The 10,389-nt window shown below is 37.9% G+C and overlaps 1 non-coding gene across 1 annotated transcript; it reads left to right on the top strand.

Moving 5' to 3' along the window:
• The first annotated feature begins 10,223 nt into the window (after positions 1-10,223).
• Positions 10,224-10,326, top strand: LOC114031556. Its single transcript, XR_003567757.1, has one exon. It is a non-coding gene; the product is annotated as a U6 spliceosomal RNA (small nuclear RNA).
• Positions 10,327-10,389: the final 63 nt, after the last annotated feature.

The raw sequence follows: 10,389 nt of genomic DNA on the forward strand, positions 1-10,389 counted from the left end.
GCCATAAATTCCAAGAAGACAAGATACTTCCTTGGAACATCTTAACGTTTCTTTTCTGAGATCTCCCAAGAATTCCTAAATACATACAAAAAAAAAACTTGAGAAAAAGAACATTCAAAACATTTTTGGTTGGAAAGAAGGTGTTTGCTAAACAGACAGAGAATGCCAGCTATGGTGACCGTGTACCTGGTTAGATATCATTAAATACATGTCTCAGTAATGCCTTAGCCATTTGACTTTCCCAACCTTGTTCTAGAATCACATCTTGGCATCTTACAGCATTTCTGATCACTATTAGTGATCAGTGTTGTCCTCCCCCCACCAACTAAATATCTATGAGTAATACACAAGGGTATCTTAATTTCTCAAGAGGTAGAGAGTAAATTTCCAGAGGTCCAACTTAATTTGAAGCAAATGCATAGTAAGAATGCTGGTACCTTAAGCATAAAAAGATGTGGAGGTTTTTGTTTATTTGTTTGTTTTCTGGTCTAGACATAGGACTTCATCAGTGTAGGGGGCTACCCGAATAGGAATCCTCTCTATCAATGCAAATCTGGAAGTCCTTTACAATTTAAAGTCTTAGAGAGTTGCTTGGGGCATGGAGAGGTTGAGTGATTTGCCCACAGTCATGATAACTAGTATGTGTCAAAGGCCCAACTTGCCCTGATACTGAGGCCAGCTCTCTATCCACAATACCACACTGCCTCTCATAAAGAGGAATATTGGTTGGGGAATAGGTAGGATCATCAGACTTGCAAAAACTAGCAGCAAGTCAGAGAACAATATAAATGCCACACTTTGCAAAGGGGAATCTGAGACCAAGGAACATCAGACATCATGTGCAACTCATGAGGAAAGAATTCTACATGACCACATCAGTGAGAAATCATTCCAATTTTCTCCAAGGTCTTCAGAAAGAATTTAACATGCAACAGATGAAGAGTGGGCAAAGATGTGCTCTTTTTTGAACGTAAGGCGGTTTATTTAGACTCGCTAGGGAATGCTTTTTGACAGAGAAGAGCACTTCAGTCTCTTCTTGGCCTTCCTATATGCTATAGGTAGAATATATTGAATCAAAAATATGTTCCATAAAGAGCTGGAGGGACAAGGGACTTTAGAGGCTGTCTATTCAAACATGCACATTTTTAAAAAGAGAAAACTGAAGTCCCATATCCTATGTCATAACAGGTAGTAAGTAGCCATCAGGATTTAAACCCAGGCTCACTGACTTCAGTCCTAGCACTCTTTCCATCACACCATACATTCTCTCTCTCTGTTAGGGTAGAGTGTTGGATCTGCAGTCAGGAAGACCTGAGTTCAAATCTGGCCTCACACATGAGCTATGTGTCTTTGGGCAAGTCACCTAACCTCTCTCTGTCTCAGTTTCCTTATCTATAAAATGGAGATAATAGCACATACTCTCTAAGGTTATAGAAATGGCAGCTATTATTAAATTTAGAGAATTCAATTTAATTGAATGAACAGAAACATTTATTAAGTCACTACTAGGTATGAAGCCTAGTGCTAGAAACTGAAACAAGGGAGGCAGCATGGCTTTTTGGTTAGAGCCTTCCTTTAATTCAGAAACACTTGGCTTCATCCTCTTAGCCTCAGTTTCCTCCTCTGGAAAATGATAATAATAGTACCTACTTTATAAAGTTGTTGTGATAATGAAATCAAATGATATAATTTATATATAATTACATAAATATTAGTTATTAGTGGTTGGAAGAATTTCCCACATCAATAAAATTATAGACATAGCACTCCACCCAAAAATATGCCTGCCTACTATGCTAGGAAAATAAAGGCAAAAATGAAAATTTTTCCCATTCAGGAGGTTACATTCTATTGTAGAGAAACAACATGTTTATAGAAGATTAAGTACAAAATAAATGTAAAGTCTTCTTCATGGGCTGGAGAACCACTTCTTGCACTGATCAAGGGAGTTTCTACTTGAAGGAGTAAGGAAAGACCTCTTGGGGAGGTCGAAAAAGCCAATTTGGCCATTTCTGAAAATTTTAGATTTAATTATTTTGTGATTCTTTTGTTCTTCCTAAGAAGCAATGTGTCAGAAAACTCTAAGGATAGAGTATCTTAAAGAAAAATTACTATTTACCTCTTGAGAAATTAAATTGTCTTTGCATATTATCCACAGATATTTAGTTGGGGGAGGAGAGAACTTTGACCAATATAAGTGATCAGAAATACCATAAAAAACAATGATGTATTTTTAAAGGAATACTTTTCCAAATTAGCTGTAAACCCCTGTCTATAGGTGAATGACTATTTTTACATACACAGTAGCAGAACAATTACAGAATTGCACAAACTTTGAATGTTTGGCCAGAACAAAAAAACCAGAAGGAGGCGGTCCTCACAGTACCATGTTCTATAGAGACCCAGATGTAAGAATTGCTATGATCACAATGGCGACTGTAGGTGAAGTAACAGTCAAGAGATGCTACTCATTTTACTGTTTGTCTCCACTTCTCTCACTCTTAGCCCCTCTCTTCTAACTCCTTCCATGCCTAATTGGCTGGTAAGAAATGAGAAGGAAAATCATCTGCTCTCAGTACAAATCCCCAAGCACACAAGCATGCATAGAATAACAAGATCTTGAGTTTGACAACAAATCGCCTAGAGGGAGATGTAGACAGCAGGCAGAAAGAACCATCAGGACTAAACCACCACCATGACCACAGCTTCTCTTTAGACTTCTCAGAAAATGACACAGGACACCATGCCCAAGAGCTCTAGAAAGAACAGTGTACCCTAGGCACTGGCCCTGCCTCCGGCCTGGTCTGATCTCCATCATTCGCGGACCAATCCCTGTGGAGACATGGCCTGGCAGCTGTCTCTGCAGGTGCCACAGCTCCTGCCTCCTCAATAGCCATAACTAATGAAAACCCAGGAAAGAAAGTCTTTATGACCAAAGTCCTCGGTACTATCAATTGGTTTGATGTCAGAAACAGACATGCTTTGGGCAATAGAAATGGGGCTTCAAAGGACCTGGGTATGAAATCCAGCTCTGCCATTTACTGACTGTGTTACCTTGGGTCACTTTACCTCTCTTATTTGTAAAATGTGGGGGCTGGACTTAATGATTGGTGAGATCTCTTTTGGCTCTATACCTATGAAGGGGTCATTTCACTTCTCTGTTCTACTTTTTACCGTAAGGGCACAAGTATAACTTAAGGGAATTTCTCACATTTTTTGGTTCATTGTCTGACCCAGATAATCTGGGTACTTCCTATTTGTTACTGTCCAGTGTGTTATCACCAACTTACCTTGCAAGCGGGTGGCTCACAAAGCTTGAGAATGAAAAGTACCATAGATTTAGAGCCACAGATACCCTAAAGGTCATCTAGCCTAGCCCTCTCATTTTATAAGTGAGGAAACAGACCCAGGTATTTAGTAATTTGTCTAAAAAGTATTGTATAGGTTAATAAGTTGCCAAGTTAGGACTAAAACCCAGGTCTTCTCTCTCTAAATCTACCACTTTTTCCATGTGCCAAGTTACTCATTTCACAAACACAATCTATATTGGAACCCAGACAGATAACATTCAGGGAACAATAAATGAACAATCCTTCCCAAATAGGGGAGTGAACAGTCAATCCTTCCCCAGAGACCTGTGTAGCATCAGCCATTTATAAACATGTTCTGAGTAGAGTGCTCACCTCTAGCCATCCAGGGTGGCCTCTCAATACATGCCTCCTATGGAGACTCTCATGGTTCACTGCTTCATTAGATCCCCCTATACAGTTTATCTCTCCATCTGTAAAATATAGCACACTGTTCTGCCTACAGTTGCAGATAGATGACATGCACGATTCCCTTTCCAAAGGAAGTAACCCTCTCTCAAGACTATAGGGCCTTCAGAGTCTTTGTCATGACTGAGTGATTATAGTTAAAAATTGGGCTCCAGACTAACATGTCTCCATTTCCCTTGTATGTGGTTCCCAAGACTTTGGGTCTCACATAGGAGTTTACCCATAATGGGTCAGGAACACACCTGTGCCCTTAGTTATGAGAAGGGGTCCTTCCACTCTCAAACCCCACCTGATATTCTCGGGTTTTCCTTGATAAAATAGCACATGGGGGAAGTCAAACACAATTCTGGATAGATGCTACTATACACAGTAACAGATTCAAGACATGATTTAGAATCTTTCTAAACCTATGTTTACACACTTGGTGATAGAACAATTATGGAATTTCACTAACTGTGAACATTTGGTCAAACCAAACAACCGCAAGTGATCTGTCTTTTAGGCAGCACATTCTACACAGGCCCAGAAGTAGAGGCAGATTTGATTCCAAAGGCTCATTATCTTCCTGCCACATCAGCTGATCTTCCCACTAATTAGTAACAATAACTCATAATTTTGTAGCACTTTATGGTTCACAAAGGATTTTTTTTTCACAACAATCAGTTTTCATGGCTCCCAATAACTTTAAAGGGCAATGCAGGTGTGTGTTTAAGAAGAGGCTGAGGTGGGGTAGGGGTGGGGGGCTGATACTATGTTGTTTTGTTGCTAAACCCATTCCCCACCACTACAGACCCCAAGATGATGATTCTGTACCTTCTTCTTCCCATGAGGTTCTGTCGTGGAAACCTGTAGCCTTTCTCTGTTGGCTTGAGAAAGCCTTGGGAAAGCCTGTCTTTGTTTGAAATGTTTATTCTAAATTTATAAATAGTATTAATCAGAGGCATTTTTAGTCTGTATAGTAATATTGGGAATGCAGTTGGGAGGAGACAATTGAGAGGGAAGCATCTCCAGAGAAGAGAGAGATAGATCCAATATTGAAATGTTTTGTCAAATTACTGTTTCTGGCTGGGGGCTCAGAAATGAATGAAAGAAAGAAAGAAAGAAAGAAAGAAAGAAAGAAAGAAAGAATGAAAGAAAGAAAGAAAGGAAGGAAGGAAGGAAGGAAGGAAGGAAGGAAGGAAGGAAGGAAGGCAGACAAAAAGAATGAAAGAAAGAAAGTGGACAGAACTACAGATTATTTGATGGTACTTCCCATCACAGAGAATAAGCATCTAGTTAGCAGTGGGGAAAGGATATGTGGCAAATAGGAATGGTTAGGCAGCATTGCTCATTATATCACCACTCCATCACCATGTGTGTATACTCTTTGACCCAGTCATATCACTACTAGGTATATACCCTAAAGAGATTGAATACAAAGAAAAACAATTCATATGAACAAATGTATTGATAACAGTGCTTTAGTGCCTTTTATTGTAGCAAAGAACAAAAAACAAAATGGGTACCCAACCCATCAAGTGGGGTATGGCTAAACAATTTACGGTATATGAAAGTAATGGATTATTATTGAACCATAAGGAAGACAAAAATGATGGATTCAGAGAAACCTAGGAAGAGTTGTATGAGCTGATACAGAGTTCTGGGCAGAATAAGGAGAGTAGATCTTTGTTAGTTCCAATTTTGTGGTCAAGGAAACATTGGAAAGAACAGTAAAAGCTTATTGCTATGCTAGGTTGGTTATCTTTTTAGCGGATAACTGCTTTCATTTCTCTTTTTTAAGTATTGAAAACTCAGACCCTAGGCTCTGATAGTGAGCTTTCATCTTAGACATCTAGCCCAGGCATGGTATCTGTCTTGAAACCCCACTTCCTTCACTGTTTCTAGTATGCCTCACCCTCCCCAACCTGTACTCAGACTGTTAGGCGTAGGGGATTTCCCAGGCCCTGAGTCTACTATGATATTTCCCAGCCATATCTAAACCATGCCACTCATACTCTGGACTCTTCTTTGTCCACCACCTCTTACAACTTGGACCCTGATTTCTGACTGGAGAGCTTTTAACTGACCTTTCCTGGTCCTGGTCCCACCACAAAACTTCTTGGACATTTACAAGCACCCTACTTCTATATCTTGTGCCACTAAATATCTTGTCTTGCCCTATTAAAATATGAACTTCTTGTTGGTGATTATCTTGCTTGCCTATATTTGTATCTTGGCACTTAGCACACTTCCAGGCACATATTAAAACTTTAAAATGCTTCTTCTTTTCCTTTTCTTCTTTCTTTCTTTCTTCTTTCCTTCCTTCCTTTCTTCCTTCCTTTCTTTCTCTTTTTTTCTTTCCTTCCTTCCTTAGAACATACTATAGAGTCTATGTGACTCTAGTTCATTTCACTAAAACGATTTTGAAATGTTTGCCTTCTTTTTGGAGGAAGGTTGGGAAATATTACCTTGTTATCCCAGGATTGGATTTTTCCTTTTCTGTTTGCCATTGTTTCTTTTTTTTTTTAATGTCCATGCAAAGCCCATCTGCAACAAGTTCCTCTGAATCCCATTTATAGCATTTCTAAGTGGTCCTTTTGGAGAGGAAATGTTTATTTGGTGACTCTGGCTGCTTTCTGTTTTCTCATACTGAATGGGAAGCTCTGTTTATCCACTGGGAATGCTACAGTTAATGGGAAACAAATGATGGTCAGACATGTTTTAAACTTACTGCAAAGATTTTCTTGGTTTGAGTTCAGAGCTTTATCTTTAAATATGGAATTTGGATCTTCCTTCTCTTTTTGGAATTTGAAATTTGTTTTATGCTAGTAATAAGATTCAAATTCAGGATATCTGTCACTCTTGCCTCCATAGATACGATTTAAAAAGACATTTATATTCAAAGGAGTCCCAATGAAGGGAAAAGAAGTTTCTTTTCCATATTTGGTACTTTTAGTGATTTATATAAAAGTATTTATGAATATAAAACAAAAACATTTGGTGGGAAGAAACAGAAAAAAGAAATGGGCTTATGAGTCAGGAGAAACCTGAATTGTGTGACCACGGACAAATCACAGAATATCTCAAAGCTTCAATTTCTTTAACCATAATATGGAGATTATAATCCTTGTAATACATACCTTATTTTGTTTTGGGGAAAATCAATGAAATAACATATATAAAGCATATTTAGTATAAAGTATAAGTATATATATATTATATATATATATATATATATAAAGCATAAGTATATTGTTGTTTTTTGTCCTTCGTTTTCAAAGAGGAACAATGACATCACGGGATGATGGCTTGACTTGCGTGTGAATTGGATTTCAATGAGGCAGAGTTGCACCAAGTTGTCAACCTCACCCTCTCTTCCAGAGTCATTGAAGTCCAGTGGCAAGACAAAAGTCAGGATGAGGGGGATTGGAACAGATTACCAACTTTTTAATTGTGCTAAGATTTTAAAAACAATTATTATTTGCATGGCATTTTTTAGAATTTGTTTTAAAGTCTAAATTTTATCCATGTAAGTCCTACTCTGATGCTTCTTCACAGTCTAGAGATGATGCTGGGTTATCAAAAGCTATGTCAGTGAATAACAAAAACTGGCACCTTCTAGGAATTTCAAAAAGGCTTAAATTATGGTTCCAGACATAGCAGCCTGATTTATGACCTGAGGACTATTCTATTTAAGTATGGAGAAGGATGGTCACTAGGTAATGAATTCTTTGGCCATGGTGGTAGCTTCTTGGTGTAGCACCAGATCTGGAGTCAGAAAGACCTGAATTCAAATCCAGCCTTAGACTCTTACTAGCTGTGTGACCCTAGGCAAATTCACTTAACCTCTCTCTGCCTCAGTTTCCTCATATGTAATATGAGGATAATAATGGTACCTACCTTCCAAGGTTGTTGTAAGGATAATATGAAGTTTTTGTAAAGTGCTTTACAATCTTTAAGGTGCTGTGTAAATTCTAGTTATCATCATCATCATTATTGTTATTATTTTTATTATTGCCCCCAAAGCAGATAAAAATACAAAATGTTTCTCAATCATGGCTCCTTTCTAAATCCACATTGATGGTAGTAGGATGGCAGAAGAGGGAGCAGAAAGCACTAAGAATAATTGAACTGTTAATCATTCCCTTGATGTAAGATCTTTTTCCAATAACAAGTGAGTTGAATTTCAGTTCAGTCATTTTTCAGTTGTGTCCAACTCTTCTTGACCCCATTTGGGGTTTTCTTGGCAAAGATACTGGAGTTGTTTGCCATTTCCTTCTCTAGCTCATTTTACAGATGAGGAAACTGAGGCAAACAGGGTAAGTGACTTGCCTAGGGTCACACAGCTAGTAAGGATCTGAGGCCAGATTTGAATTCTGGAAGATGAGTCTTCCTAACTTCAGGTCCAGCATTCTATCCACTGTGCCACCTACCTTACTGAGATGAAACACCCCTGGAAAAACTGAAGTGCATCAATATTAAAGGCATTAGAACCCCATAGGACTAGAAGAATCACATGGGTTACACTCTCTTCCAAAGGAGGATTCTCAAAGGAGGTTGTACCTGTACTGACAGGTAACAGACGCCAACTAGATGGTAAGTTTCATGAAGACAGAGGGCAGTATTTTATTTCAACCTTCAAACCTCTCAGAATGTAACCCTGTACTCTGAATGAAATAGTTGGCTAACAAATATTTGTTGAATTGACATGAAGATATATGTCTATTCCTATACCTACATCTAGGTCTATACATGAGAGGTAATATGGTACAGTGGATAGATGGACTTGGTATCAGGAATTCCTGGGTTCTAATCCCACTTCTGACACTAGCTGTGTAACTTTTGGCAAGACCCTTAATCATGCTACACCTCAACCTCCTCATTTGTAATTTTGTTATTCAGTTGTATTTGACTCCTCATAACAACATTTTGGGGTTTTCTTGGCAAAGATGCTGCAGTAGTTTGCCATTTCCTTCTCCAGCTCATTTTACAGATGAGGAAACTGAGGCAAACAGATTCAGTGACTTGTCACACAGCTAGTAAATGTCTGAGGCTGGATTTGAACTCATGAAGATGAGTCTTCCTGATTCCAAGCCCAGTGTTCTATCTACTACACCACCTAGCTGCCCTCTCATCTGTAAAAGAGGGTAATAATACTTACTGGACTTTGCTTAGAGGGTTGTTGTGATGCCCAAATAAGGTAATATAAGTAAAGAGCTTTGCAAATTTTAAAGTGCTATGTAACGACTAATTATCAGTGCAAATAGTTGACAACTTAAATTTGTGTGTGCAAATCCTGAAAAGAAAGCTGTCATCCTTACATGCATGTCTTTTTTTGCAAGAATACCCCTTCAGTCCTTTACAAAATTGGCTTATTAGACATCTTGAACTGTTTTTCATATGCTTTCAACTTGATTGAAACCCCAAAGATTTTTTTTTGTATTTTTGCAAGAACTCTTTCTTAAGGACTGAATGCCATAGTACAAATTTGATTTATGATGATTCACTTACAGTTATTTCATTAAAATTTCACTTAGACCCCATTTCAACCTCACTCCCAGTCCTCCTCATCTTGAGGAAGAAATTACTAAAATCGTGTAATAACCAAAAGTTCTACTCCAGTCTGAAATTACAAATCTTTTCATTTTCAGAAGGTTCTGACTGGTCCATGGAGGTAATCTTTGGCTTAAAGAGATTTTCATTTGCTATCGCCATGATGTTATTCTACCTATATTGAGTGGCAGCATGGAGTAGTGGAAAGGGCATTGGAAGAGAGCTCAGAAGATTTAGGTCCAAAAACCAGCTCCTCTGCTTAAAAACTATCATTTAATTTCTTAGACAAGGGTTAATCTTTATCTTTTTTGTGTCACAGACCCCTTTAATAGTCTGGTGAACCTATGAACCCCTTCTCAAAATAATTATCTTAAATGCATAAAAGAAATACATATGATTACTAAGGAAACCAATTATATTGAAATACAGTATGCCAAAATATTTTTTTTAAAAACCATTCACAAACCCCAGGTTAAGAACACTTATCCTAGAGTCTCAGGTTCCTCATTCATAAAATGGGAATAAAGATACTTGCCCTCCAAAACTTGAAGGACAATTTTAAGGATCAGGTGACATAGTGCATGTAAAAGTACCTTCCTGCCTAAAGGATTAGATAAATTTAAAGTGTATAGTCCTGAAGGTACATGTAGCAGGCAATATGCAGATTTACATTTGTTTGCCAGACAATTTTTTTAGGATTACATGCCAATTCTGAACACACAGAAAATCCAATAATCTTCTCACTAAGACTTATACTTGCTATAAGGAAATTTATAATGAGAAAAATAGGGGCATTTAAAAAAAAACCATCTCTGTATCAGTTTACCAAAAAAGCATTAATAAATAGTGCCTTTGAGTCTCCTTAAGAAGTTCTTAAAAGAACTGTCAGACTCCCTTCTAGAACCTGTCTGGTACTTGTTTTGGCTACACATATACTAAAATCAGAAAGATACAGAGAAGATTTGCACAGCTTCTGAGCAAGGATGACATGAAAATTTGTGAAGCCTTCCATATTTTTGAGAGAGAGAGGGAGGGAAGAAGAAGAAGAAGAAGAAGAAGAAGAAGAAGAAGAAGAAGAAGA

The sequence above is a fragment of the Vombatus ursinus genome, unplaced genomic scaffold (assembly GCF_900497805.2).
Source record: "Vombatus ursinus unplaced genomic scaffold, bare-nosed wombat genome assembly UNPS02015175.1, whole genome shotgun sequence".
Taxonomy (NCBI): Eukaryota; Metazoa; Chordata; class Mammalia; order Diprotodontia; family Vombatidae; genus Vombatus; species Vombatus ursinus.